The sequence below is a fragment of the Scyliorhinus torazame genome, chromosome 16 (assembly GCF_047496885.1).
Source record: "Scyliorhinus torazame isolate Kashiwa2021f chromosome 16, sScyTor2.1, whole genome shotgun sequence".
In the NCBI taxonomy this organism is placed as follows: Eukaryota; Metazoa; Chordata; class Chondrichthyes; order Carcharhiniformes; family Scyliorhinidae; genus Scyliorhinus; species Scyliorhinus torazame.
This window is the reverse complement of record NC_092722.1, coordinates 159804651-159827775: the sequence shown is the minus strand read 5'-3', so window position 1 is coordinate 159827775 and position 23125 is coordinate 159804651. Positions and strand designations below refer to the sequence as shown.

Below are 23125 nucleotides of genomic sequence, written 5' to 3'. Positions count from 1 at the left end.
CCTCTCCGCCTCCTGCTGTGATGGTCCTGATGCTGTTGTTGGCGACCTATCCATGGGTTTCTGTTAAGCTCTGATACCCCTAGCAAGCAGCCTTTATTCACAGAGTGAGCCTTAATGTGTGCTTAGAATCATAGAATCTCTACAGTGCTGACGGAGGCCATTCGGCCCATCGAGTCTGCACGAACCCTCTGAAAAAGCACCCTACCTAAGCCCAGTCCTCTGCCCTAACCCCGTAACCCATATAACCTGTACATCCCTGGAAACTAAGAGGAAATTTTATAATGGTCAATCCACCTATCATGCACATCTTTGGACTGTGGGAGAAACCGGAGCACCCGGAGGAAACCCACGCAGACAAGGGAGAAAGTGCAAACTCCACACAGACAGTCACCCAAGGTCCGGATTGAACCTGGGTCCATGGTGCTGTGAGGCAGCAGTGCTAACCATAGTGGTAACCAATGCTCATGTGACAGTATCATGGCTGTTATCATAGGGATAGGTTAATTAACTATGGGGGATGTCACAAACTAGGCTGATCCTGTTCTTGACTTGCAACCACGCACACACACACCTTCAGTAGAGTTCAATGGATAGTGATTGAAAACAGGAATCCTGCATGAATTTGCCTTTCTCTAACCTGGGAATTCTGATGCATATTGTAGCACCCCTCTTGCTACTCCAACTGTGATCAACTGAATTACTGAGACTAGAGAGATTGGATCAAGGGGTTTCCTGGTTTTTAAGGCTAACTGTGCCATTGAATCACTATGAAAACATTAGTGCAGGCTTTATTTGCGGATATATTCCTGAACTTTAAAGTTATTTCGAATCATTTTCTAATTTTCAGTCAAAACTTAACTGATCTGCTAACCTCTGATTTCCAGAAATCATATTGAAACCTATCCAGGAAAATGTATTTAAGGATAATGGGCAAAAAAACAAACCAAAGAGATTAAGTGGATGGATTTCTGTTGATTTCTTTATAATGTTGCATTTCATGCATCCCCAACTTTCATAAGGATAATGGGGCAGGATTCTGCGAAAACCGGCGGGGCGGGTAACTCCAGCGGGAAGGAGTGGCGTGAACCACTCCGGCATCGGGCCGCCCCGAAGGTGCGGAATCCTCTGCACCTTCAGGGACTAGGTTGGCGGCGGAGTGGATTGCGCCACGCCGGCCGGCGCGGAAGGGGCTTGGCGCCACGCTAACCGGCGCCGAAGGGCCTCCGTCGGCCGGTGCGAGTTGGCGCATGCACGGGAGCGCCAGCGTGTGCTGGTGTCATCCCAGGGCATGCGCGGGGGGGTTCATCTCCGCGTCAGCCATCGCGCTGGCCGACAGCAGCCCACGCGGAGGAATAGAGTGCCCCCACGGCACAGGCCCGCCGGTGGGTCGGTGGGCCCCGATCGCAGGCCAGGCCACCGTGGGGGCACCTCCCGGGGCCAGATCCCCCCGCGCCCCCCCCCCCCCCCCCCCGAGGACCCCGGAGGCCGCCCGCGGAGCCAGGTCCCACCGGTAAGTACCTGTTGTAATTTACGCTGGCCTAAAACAGGCGCCCACTTGGTCCATCGCGAGCCGGAGAATCGCCGGGGGGCTGCTGCCAACAGCATCCAACCAGCGCGGCGGGATTCCCGCCCCTGCCAAATCCCCAGCGCCGGAGAATTCGGCAGCTGGCGGGGGCAGGATTGACGCTCCCCCCCCCCCCCCCCCGGCGATTCTCCGACCCGGCGGGGAGTCGGAGAATCCTGCCCAATATGTTTGAAAGTTAGGATAGTTAAAACTAAAATTGAAGGACTTTGTGATAATCATTAGCAGTTTCATTGAAGGGACACCTCAAACTGTAAGAAGGAGGCTGCAGAACTAAGGCCCTCAGTATTTTCCTCCATGCGTTAAATTTAATTAATCTTCATATACTATTAGAAACACTCATCCTGAACTTTAAGGGCATTTTCAAAATCCAAGTTGGGATTTGGAGTGGGACCTGGGCCTGTAGGTTCAGGTAAACCTCTGATGGATTGGGTATGGGTATTCTCTGCATTTGATGCTGCGATTTGGGGCAGTGTCCCGGCATACCTGAGCCTTCATATTGTGTGCCCAGTGTATTGAGGGAGAGAGAAAGTTGCAAAGAACAAGCCTGTAGGACAGATTTATCAGTTCCTTTTGTACAAGTAGGTTTTAGCTACAATCAGTTTCTTGATTATTTCTGAAGCAGTAAGCTCTCCAACATACTCTCGTTTTATTTTGCTTTTTAAAAATAAATTGCTGTGTGAGAATCTTCATTGGTGCCGAGCCAGAGGATGATCTGTTTCATTGTGATGCTTGCTTTCCGTGTCCCAGGCTTTGTCCATATTATGATGCCTTACTCATCTGATTTAAAGTAATTTAATGCAAATAGATAGTTACAAATACTAGGGTCATGAGTGTCTAATCATCTCGTTTCGCTTTGTGTTTCTTTAACGCTGCAGATTAGAGGTAGCTGGGGAACAGACGTGTCCTGTAATTTACTATCCCCTGCGGTGATGTGAATGGAAACAGTGGAATTTTCCTATTCATTCTGTCCACTGGGAAAGTGGGGGTTGGGCAAAATAATGTTTGTTCCCAGGCTACCCCTGACCTAATGCTTACCATGCCTTAAACAAGAGATCACTCTGAAGACTATGTTTATAGACTTCTAGTCTAATAGACTTCTAGTGACTGTTATTTGTTGTGGATTTGCAAAATTGTAGATATATTATTATTCAGCCATTGGGATAATTGAGCTGTTTTCATCAACATCGACACAGAAACCAGTGCACAGATATTGCTCTCCGGTTTCCCTAACTATGGAAATGCCAATCGTAAAGAGCCTGCAGAGTCCCTGAGAAGACGAAAATGCTGAATTCTAGCGATAAAACAACATGGGTAACAAAAGCATTTTCCACACTCGCCATCATATAAACATTCTTTATTCCTGTTCAGCAATTTTGAGCTATTTTAAAATGAGACTGGATTATTGCTCTGGCCCATGGCTAGTGCTGCAATCATGCATTAAGATAAATTCTGTGATAAAGCCAAAACATATTTTTATTTTACAAAGCTGTTTTTGTACTTAAGGAGATGCATGAGCATGCACCCACCCATTCTCTATTCAACCGGCTGATCTATAGCTAGTTGCAAATTGTCATTAATTAATAACTTATGTTTGGACATTTTATTACAACAATTATTGACTCATTGGAATTGATTGTTTATACAGAATAAGGACCTAGGTTTAGCTAGTGATCTTTTACATCGGGAGATCTAAGCTCAGGTTAAAGGGTTGAAACCTATCTACATTGTCCTGAGGATTATGGTTTAACTTGGCCTGAGAAGCCCTCAATCCAATCAAACGAGTATTGTTTAAAGTGACCCTAATGTTGCACACATCAGGGGTCATCTCTATTCCAAAAGCTTTAACATGATGAATGAGGAGCGAGTGCAAAGGCCCTTAATTTATGTATCAGGAGACAGGGAGGATGAGGGAGAGGAGAGGTTAACAATCTTTTATGGATGGTACAGTCGCATAGAAGCCAGGATCAGGAGTTAGAAAGAGTTTTGCGTTCCATCAGATTTTACCTTCCTCGGTTCTCAAAAATAAATGATCTCTCATAGCAATTGGTCCAACACCGTCCACTGATTGTCCAACAGTGTTGTGGCACTATGGTGACTTCAGTACAAGTTGATTGGTAATGTTTGATTGTACCCAGAGGAGGAAATTGATTTAACATAAATACTGAATATTCACTATGCCGCTCCTTTGTTAATGCTCTGTGACAGCATCATCACTGAGCAGAACCCAGTATTTGATGCCGTTGAAAAGAAAGTGTCCTCTTTAATATGTATATACTTCAAAACTCACTGAAGACCATTTTCATACTTTTATTTGATTCACTTTTTTGATGAGGCAGTGTCACTTTGCATCTCACAGGATTGATTTGACATACTTTAATGGTTTCCCAGCACATTTTTATTCCATCTCATAAGCTTCTGTGTAAAGCCTGCTGACCATTTTTATTCCTTTGTCTCCTTCACGTGAACCTTGTAATTTGGAGGTTTTGGAGCTGTTGAAAGTGACAGGAATCTTGGACCACAACTTCAAAATGTGTGATCTTTTTTACCTTAATGAGAATTGGAAATGCTGGGATATTGGTGTGACATGCTGATTTTTTTTTTAATGCTGAGATGATCTTTTGCATCTGTGAAGGTGGGAGCTGTGGTTGATACTTTTAAGTCTTTGTAATCCCCAGATCATGCTGTTAATTTACTATTAACGCGCAGCAGTTAAAACAGCAGATAGAGACAGCATTGGAAGTGAGGCTCGAGTAGCTGATAGTATTGCTGCAGTAAAAAGGTCAGCATTGAGCATGTCAGAACAGGCAGCTTGTCAAAATTGTAAATTACATGCAAATAAATTCCATCCAATTTAACATGTCTCAAAATTTTGCTTTCTACCGATATGGAAATCCATCAACTTCATCACTTCAGTTTTATGTAAAAGTGCATTTTTAATTTAAAAAATGGAATTAAAGATGTCCTCTTGAATTTTGACGCAGACTCATCTTTCCAAATTTAAAAATAAATGAACACATCATCTCCAAACCCAGCCAGTCTCGCATCTCTTTGTACTGTGTTTGGATAAGGACAATCAAGAGGGAGGGAGGCTAAGGAGCTTGCAGGATTTGCCCCTAGGCTATTTACTGCCTAGTAAATGGGTCAGCCCACAGGTTGATCAGCTCAGTTACATCCAGTCTGCTGTATCTCCTCAGATCTAAAGATGGAAGAATTGGCAGAGATCCAGCAGTAGCTTTAGTAATCTATCTTTTTAAAATTATGCTTGTCACCGTCAGGAGTAGATTTAAATTGCGAATGATCCTACCATCAAATCGCTAAAATAGAGCTCAATAAAGAAAGGCTGACCAACACATTTTGAATTGCCTTTATTCTTCTTGCTGATTGTGGTCATGCTGTTTGGTTTCAGGAGAAATCATACGTTTTGTAATTTTTTTTTCTTCTTCTGAGGGGACATTGTGCATGAACAGGGTTCATATTTTAGGTGAAATATTAAAGCACACCCTAAACGTCCTGGTCGGTCCTCTCAGGGAAGTGTGAAGGATCCTGTGGTATTATCATAACTGCAAGGTTCTAGAGTAGTCACTAGCGGGAGCAACAACTATGTAAGGCAGTGTTGCTAAGCCTTGTGGGAAGAGTGAGTGAAGGAGTTAGCGAGAGAGAGTCAGATGTACAAATAGTGTGAGTACAGATCATAGTTTATATCAGTATTCAGATTAGCTGTAGATGAGTGTAGTTGAATGTTATTAATCAACTGTATATTCTTTAGGAGTATGTGACAAATCCAAATTAGTAGTGTTAATAAATTTAAGTTCAAGCCATTTTGTGGTCTTTGTGAACACTACGCCAACCATCCTGAAATAAGCAACACAGATCCCATGGCATTAATCGAAGAACAAGGCCATTTCCCAGTGCCCTGGCCAAAATTGGCTACTGTGTTTATTCCAATAATGGGGACTACACAACATAAAGTACTTCATGTCATGTGTGTTATAATGATATAAAGGCACCAATCTCGCTGAAGGGATTGAGTAAACACATGCGCTGGATTCTCCCAAAATGGGGCTATGTAAAAACGTTGGCGTTTCACTCCGAAGATTCCTGAAGAAATTTTGAACCGATTCAATGACCTGCAGGGGGCTAGCAGGGACCCGGAGTGATTCACGCAGCTTTAGCTGCGGATACGGGGCCCAGCACGTCCGGTTTCGAGTCCGCGCATGCTCACGACGGCAGCCTCCAGCGGCCGCGGCGAGCGCCATGGCGGACTCGGACCGCGGAGGCAACTAAAAGATGTAGGTCCCCCAGATTGGCCGCGCTCCCGAAGATCCGACCGGCCCGATCTGTTCCCCGGCCGCCAATAAGGCACCCCCCCCCCCCCCAGCCCGCCCGATTCCCCCCCGCCCCCCGCCAGGGCGGCCGCGAACTGAGTCTGCAGCCGCACGCGAAGTTCCCAAATGGCTATAGGTGGTTAGAACCACAGTGTTGGGAACTCGGCCGGCGCGGAGGATCGCTGGGCGGGCCTCTGGCAATGGCGCCCCAGCCATGCAGAGTACTCCGCGAACATTCCGATTCTCGGGTCCAGAGAATTGCCAGACCGACAGCGGGCCCGATATTTGCGCGAAAGTTTATTCTCCGTCCCCGCGCCAAACGTGGTTTTGGCACGGGGCTGTGGAGAATCCAGCCCATTGTATGTTCATTTATTAAACACAGACACATGGGAACATTGTATAAATGGATAGAAAGCTCGAGGACATCAGTGCTGCAGTACTATGTGGGCGCAAACCATTGGCTACGCTGCACCAGAAAAGCAGCTCGCCGCGAGGCTGGTGAAAGCTGGGAGACCCTGCTCCCGGGATTTACCCGGCTCACACCTTGCGAGATTCAACGCAATCTCGCGAGATGTTGCAAGGGGAATCCTGCTCACAATGGCGGGATCACCTTTTAACAAATCTGCTTATTAGAGTGAGGCACGTAGCCTTGCTCTAATGTGCAGATTCCCGAGGTACCGGAGGCTTTGGAATTCAATCCCTTCACTTCGGACGAGTGCTGCTTGGTACCGGTCCCTACAAACTGGGAGCAGATGGAATGGCACTCGTGGGGATCTCTAAGGGGATCGGAGGCCGCCTGCTGCATGCCCTTTGGGCAGTGTGGTGCCCTGGCACTGCTGGTGCCACCTGGATACCCTGGCAGTGCCACCTGAGTGCCAGCCTGACACTGGCAGGAGCACTGCCAGGTTGGCACTGCCAAGGTGCCAAGCTGGTATTTCGCGCACACAATCGGGTCGGGGTTGCATGGTGTGGGATCTTTGGGGGGGGGGGCGGGCTGGGTGACCCTCCCATCTTGCGTTCGGGCTGAGGGGAGGGGGGGGGGGGAGGTCAGGGATTCTTTTCGGATTTTTAGGAAATTGAGAAGCTATTTAAAAATGGCGTCCCGATCTCTCCGGCGAGCGGAGTTCTGTAGCCACCTGGGTTGGCCACTTCCCGACTTAAAATGGAGGTCCGCAAAGAATGCAGGGAAATTCAGCCAACACAAGCAAAACTAGCAAGTGCAGAAATCCTGTGTATTAGAACTTGCAAAAGCCCAGACAGCACTGAAACTCAGCCATCTGAATACTAATGAGCGATCCCCGGGAACAATCGAAACATTTAAGGTGAATAAGGCCAAGCCAGACTCCTCGGCACCAGCAGGCGCCAAGACAAAGGAAGGCCAACGGACACTTAGGGAACAGCTCCAGTATTGGAGAAATCGATCCAAGTGTTCGGAACGTAGTCCAATCACTTGGAACCAGATACGGGGTCCGCCCCGAACAGTGCAAAGCCCCTGGGGACTATAAAGTAGAGCCCCCAAGTTCAAATCGGTCTTCTTGGCAGGGTCACTCACCAACTCGAATCAATCCTTGAGAGTGAACTGTCTAAGCTGCCGCATCAACCAAGTAAGTCTCCAGTCAACGCACGCTACGAGATAGGCGCTCCTAGCTACCAGTCCATACCAGCTTTTGAATACTGCACTCAGATCGAACAAAAGGCTATTTGTTCGCCTGACCTGGTGGGCCAGTTCCGAAGCTAAGTATAGGCCTTTTAGTGATAGAGAATAGTCTAGAAAGTAGAGTTTATGCATGAGTAGTGATTTACTATGAATAATAAATGTGTTTTGATTTGAATCTTACTAATTGGTGTGTTGAGTTATTGATCAGTACTTGAACTTGAACCTCATGGCGGTAGCATAAAGATACCTGGTGACTCTAGAGCAAAGGGGTTATAGAAACAGAGCAAATTCAGTAAAGACCCAATGGGCAACATTTAAGAGCCAACCAAAAGTTAGCAACAGTTCCCATTGTAAAAAACGAGGCTATGTGCAGCCTCAGATGCGCGATACCCATTTAGGCCCCTTATTCAAAGCGAGTCGCATTGAATAACCATGTGTTTCTCAGCACTGCGAATGCTGGGAAACATGCAGCTCAACCCGCTCGCTCGTGGACGTGGATGAGAAGATCGTACCCTGTATGCCTGTGTTCTGCTCCAGGTGAAGTGAAACGGAGGCTGAGTCACGTGTCACATTTCCCTTAAAGTAATGGCACGTGCTATCCCTTAAAGCATAGTACAACAGCCCCCTTTTTAAAGATACTTTTCCCCCCTCCAACAAGTATAACTATTTACAATATATGTTCATGTTTAGTTACCCTTACATAAGTGGTGAATCTATGAGACTCTAAAGCATAGAGACAATCTACTGGTATGCCCAGGTCTTGTGATGGTAACCTTATCTGCCAGTTCCATTGATTGCTCACAGTGTTCTGTGGGATTGTCATTCTTGGATGTCTTCGGTTACACCTCACCATTGCGTCTTTGTGTGTCATGACTTCATAGGCCCCTGGTTCCAAACTAATCCTTGTCACCTTGGCTAGTTGCGAACTTGTCCCAATTTCAAACTTGGCAATTCTGTACCACTTTTTATTGTGCACATTGGTCATCTTCTCTTGCAGTTTTAAATATTGCGCTCAGGTTTCTGAGGGAGTAGAGTGGGTTCGAGTGGATACATTTGTACATACTAGTCTGCCAAACATAGGTTCCACCAATGATAGAATAGTTGCACTTAAAGGTGTCACTCTCGGGTATAACATTTCAATGTGTAGAACTTGCTTGCTCTGCCTAAATTTGATAGTTACGGATTTCACCCTGTGAACCATTTGTTCAGTTAGGCTGTTAAATCTAGGATAATGAGAACTAATATGATCAATGTTCTACGTACGGTGGATAGCACTGTTGCTTCACAGCGCCAGGGTCCCGGGTTCGATTCCCGGCTTGGGCCACTGTCTGTGCAGAGTCTGCACGTTCTCCCTGTGTCTGCGTGGGTTTCCTCCGGATGCTCCGGTTTCCTCCCACGGTCCAAAGATGTGCAGGTTAGGTGGATAGGCCAGGCTAAATTGCCTCTTAGCATCCAAAAGATTAGGTTGCGTTATGGGAATAGAGGGGCTTGGGTAGGGTGCTCTTTCCAGGTGCTGGTGCAGACTCGATGAGCCGAATGGCCTCCTTCTGCATTGTAAATTTCCTCCCACAAGTCCCAAAAGATGTGCTGTTAGGTGAATTCTGAATTCTCCCTCTGTGTACCCAAACAGGCGCCGGAATGTGGCGACTAGGGGCCTTTCACAGTAACTTCATCGCAGTGTTAATGTGAGCCTACTTGTGACAAAGATTATTATTATACTTTTTACACATACCCTGAAATGGATTAGCAATATACTATGGATGTTACCTGTAATGATCTCTCTAGGCATGATGCAGCGGTTGTGCTTGCCATATTGCACAATTGTTGAAAAATGGGTGCTTGGTAAAGTAGTCAATGATGACGATGAAGAGATTGTCTTGGACATGAATGTTGGACCAAGGATGGGCAGGAACTTCATGTGGAATCAGTGATTCTTTGTGCTGACTTACCATATGCTCTTGACATGCCTCACACTTCTTGATGATGACTTCAGTGCCGAAAGATTGTCTCCCTTGCAAATCTTCTCGTCTGATCTATGCCCTTGTGAGTGTGAGAAGTTGTTGAAGAATATCAGGTCACAAATATTCTGGTATGATGACTTGCCTGCCTTGAAAAATGACTCCCCGGAACATACCTAGCTCATCTGGTAAAGCCAGAAGTTGCAGTATGAGAGGGTTTTGAAACCGTAGTGTGGTGACTGCACAGAAAGGCTTTGAAGGCGCAGTGCCAAGATAGGGCTCAAATAAAGAGCCGTTCAGCAGTCAAATCCCTTAAATTGAGTGGGGCAGCATATCGCAAAGACCAGCACCAGGTTAGCTAAGTTGGGGAAGGCAAGTGACTGGAGTCATAGCGAGCGAGGGAAAGTCAAACAAACAATATCGCACCAGAGAAGGTTGTGATTGAAACGGGCAGAGCTTCAGAAAAACATGTGAAAGCAGCAACAGTGACACTCATCCCAGGTACTGCAGGAGAAGAAAGGTCAAAGGAATTTTGTCAAAATGTCCACAAAATTCCCCACTTTGAAATTGGATGATTCTGAACTAATAAGCAAATTAAAACATTTTAAGCAACAGGCAGGATCGGATGCCTCCTGTCAACACAAGGGTAGGTGGTTGCCCGCCTCTCCTCCACCACATCCAACAGTCCCCTCCGAGAATCCTGGCGCAGGTCTGCAAAAGACAATCCTCCTGGTTTGACAGAGTGAGTGCAGAGGATTTGTTTAAATGCAGCGCTCCCTTGATTTCAGTGCTCAGCTGGCCCTCTGAATGTCTACTAAGTGTCTGATCCAGAAAAGCAAACCATAACAATTTGCCTAGGTGAAGGTCTACACAGGCAGACCATGTCAGGATCAACAGAAGGAGAGCTAACGAATTCCCAAAAGATATGGACACCTGTTTCACAGCGTCAATCTCATGGAAAACACAGATGCTGTCACAGTCATTGTGGTTTGACCAAAACGCCAATTGTCATCTCATGCCATGGAGTGTTGTATGTTATCATGATATAATCACTCCTAAAGGACTGTGGAAACATGGGGCTAGATTCTCCGACCCCCCGCCGGGTCAGAGAATCGCTGGGGGGCGGCGTAAATCCTGCCCCCGCCGAATTCTCCGAAGGGTGAAAAGTAGGCGGGGTGTCAATTGCGCCGCCCGCCTCGGAGAATGGCAGGGACGGGCGCGAGACATGGACTCCGGGGCTGCCCATATTCTGCTGGCCGGATGGGCCGAAGGTCACGTCGGCGTAAATCAAAACACCTTTTTAACGACATCAACCAGTGCTGATGGTTGATGGGCCCCTTTCATCAGCTGGGCCCCCTCCAATCTCTCATGCTCCCTATTGTTGTGTGCGCCCTTCTCCTGTGGGGGGCGGGTGGGTGGCAGAGGTAAAAGGCAACAGTGTTAGACAGGTATATGAATGCACGCCATCAGTTGCGCGTATAGCGCAGAGGTTAGGGTTAGGGTTGGTTTCACCTGGGGGTGTGCCGCACATCGGGCAGGGAGTGGGAGGGGGGACTCACCCTCGCTGCCCTGATGAGGTCGTTCACCGTCTTGTGGCACTGGCTGCCTGACCGTGGTGTCAGAGCCACAGCGCTGACGGCCTCTGCCACCTCCCTCCACAGACGCCAGCTGAGGCGTGGGGCGACCCTGTGGCCGTGTCTGGGGTACAGGGACTCCCTCTTCTCCTCCACTGCGTCCAGGAGCGCCTCGATCCTGGAACCTCGGGGCTGCGCAGCGGGCGGCTATCTTGTCTGGTCTTCCGGGGTGGGGGGGGGTGCGTCTTTTGAGTTGTAACGCCATGCGGCGTCAATGAATGGCCATCGTGAATGGCCTCACGCCACTGCTAGACCATTCGGGGCTGGAGAATTTGCGTAGTTTGGGGGGGGGCCCGACGCCGGAGTGATCCGTGCCGTTTTTGGCGCCGGGTCCCGGACATCGTGCCAGGTTTCGGAGAATCCCGCCCATGTTGTGGGTTCACTTATCAAGAACAGGCACATGTGAATGTATATACATGGATAGAAAGCTGGAGGATATCAGAACTGCACAGCTGTGTCTGTGTTCCGCTCCAGGCTAAAGTGAAACTGAGGCTGGATCACATGACACACTTCAATTAAAATGATGCTGCTATCCCTTAAAGGCATATTACAACATTTCACTGGCTGTGGCGCATTTTGGGATGTCCTGAGGTGTGAAAGGTGGTACATAAAGTTATTTCTTTCCCTCCCTTCTTCTTTCTGTTGTACTTTTTCTCCCAGGCTGGAATGTTCTTTGATTCCCTCTTGATTCAGGAGAGTGGTTCTAATCCACCAAATAAGTCAGGCGACCTTGGTGGCCATACTTTCCAGCCCTTTTTCCAGTTTTTAAAAATACAAGATTGACCGGAAGTTCCCAAAATGCGATACATGGAACAAAGGGACCAAGAACATTTTTTATTGCCACTAGTAACTGCAAAATTGGGTATTGCCACACAATGGACGGGATTTTCCAGCTGTTCCCGACAGCGGGATCTTCCGGTCCTGCCAACGGCAACCAAACCCGTGGCAATGGAGGGTACAAACAGCAGGAAACCCCATTGATAGCAGCGGGACTGGAAGATCTCGCCTCCGGCCAATGGCGGGCCAACTCCTCCACGGGAAAGGGGAAGGGGGGGGTGGAAAATCCTGCAACCATGTGTGAGTGACCCTTTTTGTGCCTGACCTCATTACAATAGGCCCAGGAAGCTGTGGCAACCAGTTGCTGCCCCAGAGACATTTGATGGCCTTGAGTGAGTTTGAGGCTTGAGTGTGGGAAGAGTTTGTGGGGGAAACGGCAGTGATATGGACACTGTCACTTTATTTACATTATTACATTGCTGCTGACGATGGGTTGGGGGTATTGCCATCAAGCAGAGCTGTAACATAAAAGGGCCATTAGTGTCCATGGCCCCCGGTTTCCTCACTGAACCTGCTTTTTCTTTAAAACGTGAAAATGGAAATGTTATTTTAGTTTTATGCTTGAAAAAGATATTTGTATTAAGGCTCCTTGTCAGACATTGTTACTCTAGAGTTACTTCAATTAAAATGTAGAGGGGCAGCCATCAGATCCTGAGGAAGGTCAATTGCATTTTAAATGACTGCGCAGAGACAGCTCGGACCTGAATCGGTCCCTGTGTGTGCACAGAAAACGTGAATGAAGGTCACCTGACCTGCCTGGAGTCCATCTTGTCAGCGTAGGTTGTCCATAATCCCATGTTGCCCCCCTCCATTTCAACTGAAATGACAATATCTGACAGATTTGCCAGCCTCGTGGAGACGCAAGTAAAGATATTTGGAGGCTCTTCATGACTGGAATGTTGATGGGGAATCTTGATTTGTGTGATCAATGGGAACGCCGACACTGTGGTCACATGACAGCTTATGGCAAGAGGTACCCTGCTTACTGAGATCATGGCAGGGCAGTGTGCCAGGCACACCACAGAGCATAGAAATCCCAAGAATGAACTGTGCCCAAATATTCACCACAGGCATACAAGTAGAACATTACTTTTACCTGCAGATTATTCACTCCAGGAATTCATTGGCAGAAACTTTCAACCTTCACGGTCTTCACTGATCTTATAATTAAAAATGTCCATCATCTTCTTAGGTTCCCAGGCATATTACATGGATAGGCCTGTCTAGCTGGTTGACAGAGGAGAGTTGTAGATAGATTTCATGGTGAACCGCACCGGACACCATTGGGGAAACAAAGAAAACGAGGAGCGATAATGCATCACTGGCATAATCATGACTTTAGCCTCACTGAATTCAGAGTTTTGTGCAGAGTGAAAGCTGGACTGAAGGGATAGGGACTTCCGGGAATTGAGCTGGGAGCAGATGATGAATATCAGGAACTTGAACAGGAAAGGCAGGTTAGAGGTGGGATGGTTGTTGCAGAAGATAGGTGGGATATTTGAAGAGAGGGTAATGACCAGTTTTTAAAGGGAGAGGACTGTGCCTGAAGGGAGGGAGCCCTGAGCAATGTTAGCAAGCATGGAGGCTAGGCATTGTGGTTGCTTAATCAATAATTGAGTGAGGATGTGGATCAAGGGAACAAAAGGTAGGTGGGTCATCGGATGGGAAAAATAAGAGCAACAGTTCAGAGTGGCAGGAGTCGCAGGATTGGAGGTAGGGTGAGTTGGTAGAAGATCAGAAGGAAGAGAAGATAGTCGCAGAAACAGATGTGGTTCCCAGACTTAAAAATGGAGAAATGCATGCAAACTTTGCACTTGGTGTTGGAGGTGAATGGGGAGGGACTGGGTAAAGGGATTTAAGAAGCTGGTTTATCATGTGGACAAAAAGATTTCAAATGTTCTTGCCTTCCAGAATAATGGTGATAAATGGAATGAAGAATTAATCTGCACACCCTTCCTGAAATCCTAACACATAACATTCAGCTTTAAAATTGCCTCATGCAAAAGACCTATCCATACCACCTAATACAGAAGCAGATAATTTGGCCGTGCAAGTCTGTGCTGGGGGTTATGCTCCATATAAGCCTCCTCCTGCCGTACTTCATTCCACCCTGCCAACATATCTTATTATTTGTTTCTTCCTCAAGTACTTAGAATCCTAGAATCACTATAGTGCAGAAATGGCCATTCCGCCAGTCAAGTCTGCACCGACCCTCTGAAAGAGCACCTACCTAGGCCCAATCCCCATAATCCAGTAACCTCACCAAACCTTTGGACGCTAACGGACAATTTATCATGGCCTATCTTTGGACTTTGGGAGGAAACCTGGAGGAAACCCACACAGACAGTCACCCAAAGTTGGAATCGAACCCGAGTCCGTGGCCTTGTGAGGCAGCAGTGCTAACCACTGTGTCACCGTGCCACCACTAATCTATCTTTCCCTTAAATATGCTATTCATCTCAGCCAGTCCATGCAACAGCAAGTTCAACATTCTTACCACTCACTGAGTAAAGAAGTTTCTTCTGAATTCCTCACTGGGTTTATTCGCGATTATCCTCCAAGGCCCCTGGCTCTGGACTCCTCCATAAATGGAAGCAATTTCTCTACGTCTATCTTATTCTACAGACTTCGATCAGGTAGCCTCCCAGTCTTCTCTTTTTAAGAGAAAGGTGCCCAGCCTGTTCTGTCTTTGAGGAAAATAGGAACAGGAGTATGCCATTCAGCCCCTTGAGCCTGTCCCACCATTTAAAAGATCATGGCTGACCTGTGACCTAACTCCATATACCTGCCTTTGGCCCATATCCCTTAATAACTTTGCTTAACAAAAATCCAGTTATCTCAGATTTCAAATTAACAACTGATCTATCCTCAACTGTTGTTTGTGAGTGAAATTTCCAAATCTCTGATAGACAGCAATTCAGATGAGACGCTGAGAAGCAGTGAACCGATGCTTTAATAAGCTAAATATGTGCCGACCTGTAGCTCCTCCCGCACTGCAGGGCTGACCCAGGTCAACAGGCTTTATACCTCCACAGCTAGGCGGAGCCACAGGCGGAGCCAACAGCAGCACCAATAATAACATTCCAACAGTACAACAGCAACAACCAATAACAACAGCAATAACAATAGGTATATACAACAGTGGAGATAACAATACTAATAGAACAGTAGAACATGTATACAACAGCCTTACGTAGCCATACGTGGCTCACCACAATCTCTACCACCCTTTGTGTGAAGAGGTGCTTCCTAAAATCTCTCCTGAATGGTCTGGCCCTAATTGTTAGACTACTCCCCCCTAGTTATAGAATCTTCAACCAGTGGAAATAGTTTATATTTATCTACCCTGTCTTTTCCTGTTAATATCTTGAAGATTTCAATCAGATCACCCTTTAACCTCCTAAATTCTAGCAAAAACAGACCTAATTTGTGTAATCTCTCCCCATAACTCTACCCCTGTAATCCAGGTATAAGTTTTGTAAACCTACATTGCACTCCCTCCAAGGCCAAAATATCCTTCCTAAGGTGTGGGCCCAGAAGTGCTCACAGTACTCCAAGTGGGGTCTAACCAGGGCTTTGTATAGATACAGCATACCTTCTGTATCTTTATATTCCAATTCTCTAGATAAAAAGGCTATCATTCCATTAGCTCTTTTGATTATTTCCTGAACTTGTTTGTGGCAATTTAAAGATTATGCACCTGTCCCCAATTGGGCGCCTCCGCTATCAAACGGGTCTCGGCAAGGAACGCCCCACCGAGGCCGTACTTACCTCAGCTCATCAGTTCATGAACAAATCAGGATGCCATTTTTAAATAACCCTCCCCGCCGCAGTGTCCGGATCCCCCCAAAGCCCCGACATACCAGTTAGGGGGATCTCGAGCCCTACATCATCAGGGCAGGGCACCCAGAGCCCGATCCCTGGTTGTGCCAACCTGGCACCTAGGCACCTTGGCATTGTCAGCCTGGCACCCAGGAAGTGCTAGTGCCCAGCTGGCAGTGCCACCCAGGCACTCTGGAAGTGCCAAGGTGCCCAGCTGGCACCCTGCTTCCCTTCCCCTCCCCCCACATCTACATCTGTCACCGTTTACCTCTGATGTTAGTTTCTCTGCTGTTTGGCCTTTCTGTGGCTATTAGCACTCTGTTCCCTTGGTTTCTGTGGCTATGACTCATCTTTCATTCTCTCGTCCCACAGAATAAATATTTCCCACTTTCTAAGTCTTTTAACTTTGACAAAGTCTCATCTCGACTTGAAATGTTAGCTCTTTTCTCTCCTTACAGATGCTGCCAGGCCTGCTGAGATTTTCCAGCATTGCCTCTTTGGTACCAGGATAACAACCTGCCCAGAGCCCAACCACCCAGGGGCCTCCGATAGCCTGAGAGACCCTGCCCAGGAAGCATTAGGCCTGGTGCACATTTGTGTGGACCAGTGCTAAATGGTGCCATGCGGAAGTCTCCCAGGCGTGAGTGTTCGATCCTGGTCCTTGGGAGAATCTGATGCAGCCATACTTATTTAAATATGCAAATTTGGATCCTGCCCAGTGAAGGAGAGATCCAGATTGTGGCATAGAATCATAGAATCATAGAAGTTTACAGCATGGAAACAGGCCCTTCGGCCCAACCAGTCCATGCCGCCCAGTTTTTACCATTAAGCTAGTCCCAGTTGCTCGCACTTGGCCCATCTTGCGAGATCTCCTTAGATCTTGTGAGGCATCCCAAATCCTCTCGCGAGATTTAATGGTCTCGACACGCATGAAGTCAGGCGTGAAGAAGCCCTTTGATTGGGCCCCTAGTATTTTTTTTACTTTTTCCACTACCTGTGTAGCCCAGAACTGTGTACATTACTCCAAGTGTGGTTTAATCAAGGTCTCTGCAAGTTCAACATAACTTCAATGCTTTTGGACTCTATTCCTCTAATAATGAACCCCAATGCCCTGTTTACATATTTTAGGCCTTTGATAACCTGTACTGCTTACTTTTTAAACTTTTCCAATTAAGGAGCAATTTAACGTGGCCAATCGACCTACCTTGGGAAAATGGTCTCACCCACACGGACAGTGACCTGGGGCCTTGGATTAAACCCGAGTCCTCCTCGCCATGAGGCAGCAGTGCTAACCACTGTGCTACCGTGCCACACCCTGCACTGCTTACTTTTAGTGATAGCTGAATCTGTAGCCCTATATCCCTTTGTACCTCCCCCATTTAGACTTATTTTCCAAGGGATTCCTCCTTCTAAAATGCATATCCTCACACTTATCTACATTGTAATTAATTTGACACCTTTACATTCCTACTCTGCAAACTTATTAACGTCCTCTTGTATTTTGTCACAGTCTTCCCCAGTATTAAGCGTAACGCACAATTTATTACCATCTGTAAACTTTGTGTCTGTACTTCCAACTCAGCAAGTCCAAATCCTTTTTTAAGAGGTGTAAAATCATGGTTCAGCACCAATTCCTGTGGAACACCATTTCTCCCACTCAAGTATTTACCTTTCATCCCCAATCTCACTGTTTTGTAGCCACTTTGCCATCCATTGTGCTACTTGTCCCCTGATACCACACTCTCTGACCTTAATCATGAGTCCACTACGCCGTACCTTATTGAAGGCCTTTTGTAAGTCTATGTATATTAATGGCGCATTACATTAGATGACAGGCGCTTCAAAGTTAGAGCAGCAAAATTTCCATTAGTTCTCCAGTGCAATGTGGTAAAAACTTTGCCCTTATTCTGTTTCTGTTCAGTGAATGGTAATTGATAATTCAGCATAATTTGCTTGTGCACAATTATTCCAAGCATAGGTCAAATGATAATGCAAGTCTAAGATTGCAGTGAAACCTTTTTCAGCTGTGGCAGGGGTCGATATAATTACATTGCTTCCACTTTGTCAACATGTAAAAAGAAAATTGAAAATCTACAGGGGAAAACTGAACATTATACAAGAATGTCTGATCACAAATGTGGAAGCACAAACTCTCTGGCCACTCAGATTTGGTTTGACTTGAGTATTTAAATATTGGGCCACTAAGCCATGCACAGAAGATTAGGAAAGTAGAATTTTTACCTCCACAATTGGCCAAATTGTAATAGAGACCATGCCTGCATTGTAGAGAGCTGCTATTGTATTTGAGTATTTAAGAAATGTTGTAGATCAAAAGTCTCATTGTTGAGAGGAAGGAAACTGTTTGCTTTAATTAGATGACTGCTTTGTTATCCAGATTGTGGTGTTCTTTGTGATGCTATTTTCAGGATGGATGTCATAGTGTTCACAAAGACCACAGACGCTAAGTTCATTAATGAAGCTAACATTTATTTACGCTACTTAAATTAAGCTTGACCAGGGCAGCACAGTGGCACAGTGGGTTAGCCCTACTGCCTCACTGCGCTGAGGTCCCAGGTTCGATCCCGGCTCTGGGTCGCTGTCCGTGTGGAGTTTGCACGTTCTCCCCATGTTTGCGTGGGTTTCGCCCCCACAAGCCAAAAGATGTGCAGGCTAGGTGGATTGGCCACGATAAATTGTCCCTTAATTGGAAAAAATTAATTGGGTACTCTAATTTTTAAAAATTATTAAACTTGACCACTTACTCCTGTAGTAAAAAATAATTACAGTAATCTACGCTCAACTAACACTAGTCTCTACACTCTAACTCTAACTGTACTCTATCCTCTCTAGATCTCTCCTATGCACTCTACTCAAGCCTTCACTCTATCTCCAGATGTCTGAGAGTCAGCTTTATATAGTACTGCATCTAGCTCCATCTAGTGGTTAATTGTAACATGGCATTAACTCTTTGTATACTGAACATTTCCATAATGTCACACAGATTACCAGTTTACCATATTTCTTGCTGCAACATTTTCAACTGTGTGCAACTATTACAGTTTTGACCCAGTACTGAAACCAGCCCCACATATTTGATGTTAGCATGACGCAACCTTATGCAGCATACCAATTGGTATAACATTGGTGGTCGTGATGTGATAGTGAGCTTAACTGACCAGAGTGGTCTTGCAGAGTAGAGTAGTATGCCACAAGTTTTTTTAAGAAAGCCGGCAGCTCATTGTACAATCAGCGATGTGACGTGGGACTCTGTGCTCTCCAGTCTGTTCCCAGGGACACATACCAAGACAAATATCAATTGCAGCTGGAGGATCGTCAACTCAGTCAAAGACGCTCTTTTCCCCTGTATTCTGCTTGAAACTTGTTGGTCTTCCAGTGCAAAGAATTGTCCAGGACCGAGTGTTGTAGACTGGCACATTCCAAGGTCCAAGACCGCGTGCTGAGGGGTGCAGTAAAGATTGGGCAGCCGCTGCAAAGGCAATGAGGGGAAAGGCCTCCGTCTACAGCTTTTCAATCATTGTACACTGACGGGATGGAAGCTGTGTAGCACCACTTTGGTCTGTATCCAGGACAGTGTAAATAGTAGTATAATAATTGTATTGGGGCACCTCAGAGTGTAACATGTTCTATGCAGAATAGTCGAATGTGATTGCATTTTCCGTAATGACCATTTTGAAATGTTTTGGAATGTTCTTTTAGACATTTTATGCAAAAAGAATATTTTGGGAAGGGAAAAATTTGACCATACGAAGGAGTGTCTTGTCAGCTCTTTTCCCAGTACTACAAATTTCCACATAGTGAAATGCTGACATCACTACTTTCCAGTGAATGAAATTAGCGAACGGATGTTTTGCCCTCCCCGAATTGGCAGTGATGCACCCATGCAGTGGATGGAATTTCAATTCCTGGGTCAGAACTCTGATGTAGTGATTATTTCTAGGTCGCAAACCCCGTTGAAATGCTCACGTGCCACTATTGTGATATGCAAAGCACTTGATTAGCCAAGTGTCACGTTTGCCATCCAATTAGCAATGGTGTATGTGGGAAGGGGATGGGACCAAGCCAGAAGAGAGCCTGGTTTAATGGACGAGTCATCACTGAGGCAGCTGTTTCTTCATCCACAAAATGAAGCAGAAACTGGGCAGTGGGCAGGGAGGGTCCCTGTGCTACAACTAGGCAGTAGGTCCATAAGCATCCCCAAAGGGAAAAAATACCTCAGGTGTGGGTCTAGTCAGTTTTAACAGTAACTAAAACTTGTATTTCTGTAACACCTTTAATGTAGAGAAATCGCCCAAACAGAAACATGAGGATAGATAAATATGAAGCCAAAGGAGAGACAAGGAACGATGGCCATAAGAAGGGTCCGCACTTTAAATGTTAGCCTGTTCATTATTTTTACAGATGCTAATAGAGTTGTTGTTTGTTTTCATTTTTCTCTGTACTGAATCTCTCTCCAGTGCACCTTGAAAATTTGCTATTGTTAACAATTCTGCATCATTTCTGCTGCCAACACGGTGAGGACCATCTCACAGTCTTTTCTCCTCATTGGTACCTTATGACTCTCTCCCGATGTTGGGAATTTCTCCTCGTAATGTCACTCCCTCCTCTTCCATGCCGTGGTTCAGACGACACGTCGAACCCCACCCATAAATAGACTAAAACCCAAATCTCCCTTCTGAACAAGCTGACAATGAGCTCATTAATGACTTTTAAGTGGCTCTTTAAGACGTCCAGGTGCGTTGTGTCTTCCGCTTCCCACTGGCATCTTGCATCTGGAAACAGACATGCCAACCCAGTGGGAGGGTGGCCCAAACCTTCCATCTCAAATATCCATAACTCCGCCCTGTCTATTCACAAAAATATTGTAGTACTTGGTGCAACAATGACCCAAGTTTGGTCATTCAGGCTTTGTTTTCAGATGCATTAACTTTACTCAATGAACATCACTGAATTTGGGCGAGTCTTTCTGTTTGAATAAATAGTACACATGCACAGAATCATCTCACTGTTGCATCAGTTGGTGATCATTAATGTTTTAAAGTTGGTGTTTTTTGCTGTAGAAACATGTGTTGCTATTTGTCTGAACAGCGTGGCAACAATAGAAATGCATATTTATTTCTTGTGAATCGTGGAACGCCATTTCTCAAACCTGTAGTGTTTTCCCACATCCACAGGATTCCTGCATTTTCGAGGAAAATTAATAGAATTCCTCAAGGAAGGAGGAGTGGGTAATAAGCCAAAACCACATGATTTTGGGCTCCTCCTGTTGTTTCCCTTGATCCCAAATGGCTTTCCAAAATCAAAAATGACACTGCACGCACTGAACACAAACTAAGTGATAGCAGATTTTCGATGCAGTTAAAAGGTTGCTGTGAAAGGTGATTAAACAACAGCTAATGAACAGACTAATGTAAACACAACTGCTTCCATTTCAGCATCAAATGGAAGAAAATCATAGACTTATAGGGGTGCACATTATACTGGAAACATCATGGGCGTCATTCTCCGACCCCCCGCCGGGTCAGAGAATCGCCGGGGGCTGCCGTGAATCCCGCCCCTGCCGGTTGCTGAAGTCTCCGGCACCGGAGATTTGGCGGGGGCGGGAATCGCGCCGCGCCGGTTGGCGGGCCCCCCCCCCGCTCGATTCTCCGGCCCGCATGGGCCGAAGTCCCACCGATAAATTGCCTGTCCCGCCGACGTAAATTAAAGCACCTATTTACCGGCGGGACAAGGCGGCGCGGGCGGGCTCCGGGGTCCTGGGGGGGGGCGCGGGGCGATCTGACCCCGGGGGGTGCCCCCACGGTGGCCTGGCCCGCGATCGGGGCCCACTGATCCGCGGGCGGGCCTGTGCCGTGGGGGCACTCTTTCCCTTCCGCCTCCGCCACGGTCTCCACCATGGCGGAGGCGGAAGAGACTCCCTCCACTGCGCATGCGCGGGAAACTGTCAGCGGCCGCTGACGCTCCCGCGCATGCGCCGCCCGGGGATGTCATTTCCGCGCCAGCTGGCGGGGCAACAAAGGCCGTTTCCGCCAGCTGGCGGGGCGGAAATTCCTCCGGCGCCGGCCTAGCCCCTCAATGTTGGGGCTCGGCCCCCAAAGATGCGGAGCATTCCGCACCTTTGGGGCGGCGTGATGCGCGTCTGATTGGCGCCGTTTTGGGCGCCAGTCGGCGGACATCACGCCGTTTCGGGAGAATTTCGCCCCAGACCACTAATTGTGGGATCAGAGAACCTCTAATTTGATCTTCACCCTAACCCCTCCACACGATCATCCCCCACTCCACTACCCCACCAAACCATGCAGTGACAAAGAAGAACATATAATTCTCTCACAATTAACTAAACTGTGACAAGCTTCAAAAACCATAGCCACCACGTTAAGGAGTTTAAATTTTTGGAGAGCTGCCAATATGACTGAGTATTGAAGAAGTGATGAGGCTCCAACATCTCAAAATACATACATTTATCCCTGGAAGGAAGAAAACTGGAGATGGATGTTTTCCCAGATTTATGCGAGGACTTTTTACAATGGAGGAGCAAAGATTTAGAATAGGCTTGCTCCCTGGAGATAAGAAAGGATTATTCCTGGCCTGGCTTTCTACTGAGCCTGTTGTGGATACAGGGGCAACATTTCAAACGTATAGAAGTGTATAGGAAATTCTTAATTTGTTAGGGAAGGGCTAGTGTATGGAGTTAAGGTGCTGTTCAATCATGATCTAACTCAGTGCTGTCTAATAGGATTTTGATGTTCGCCACACTTGCAGCAACCAGGTCACCATGTTCATCACATGATACAAAATATATGCAACATTAATAAAACAAATGCACATTCTTTTAAAAATAAGTTTGAGGTTTTATGTCATCAGCATTCAAGACCATGTGCACTTAATGTCAGAGCCAGAAGAACAGATTCAAATTCAGTTATTCTGCAAATCAGGCCTGCTGTATACATTCTCAAAGGGTGGTGACAATCTGTTAACTAAAGTGTTGTTTCTGACAGCGTCTTCCAGTTTACTTTTTGAACATTCTTCAATAATAGCCTGTCTCTGTTCATCAGAATTGGTTGTTAGGAGACTAACAGAAGGAAAAGAATTGACAAATCTCTTCTGCTTTCTGACTCTTACCTTGCTTATACTCCGACACCTGCAATTTCTAAGCACCTCGTCTGGACATTTAATAGACTTCTGGCTCATGCCCAATGTCCTTCGCACTCTCCGTCTCTACCAATAATGCCTTATTTCTCTCAATTGTTTGTTTGAACAGATTAATATCAAGGTTGAACACGTCATAT

General features: G+C 46.5%; 1 protein-coding gene across 2 annotated transcripts in view; it reads left to right on the top strand.

Annotated features, from left to right (window-relative positions):
- Positions 1–23125, top strand: part of LOC140393173 (uncharacterized) — a 384488-nt gene that overhangs the window by 210416 nt on the left and 150947 nt on the right. The window lies entirely within an intron of this gene.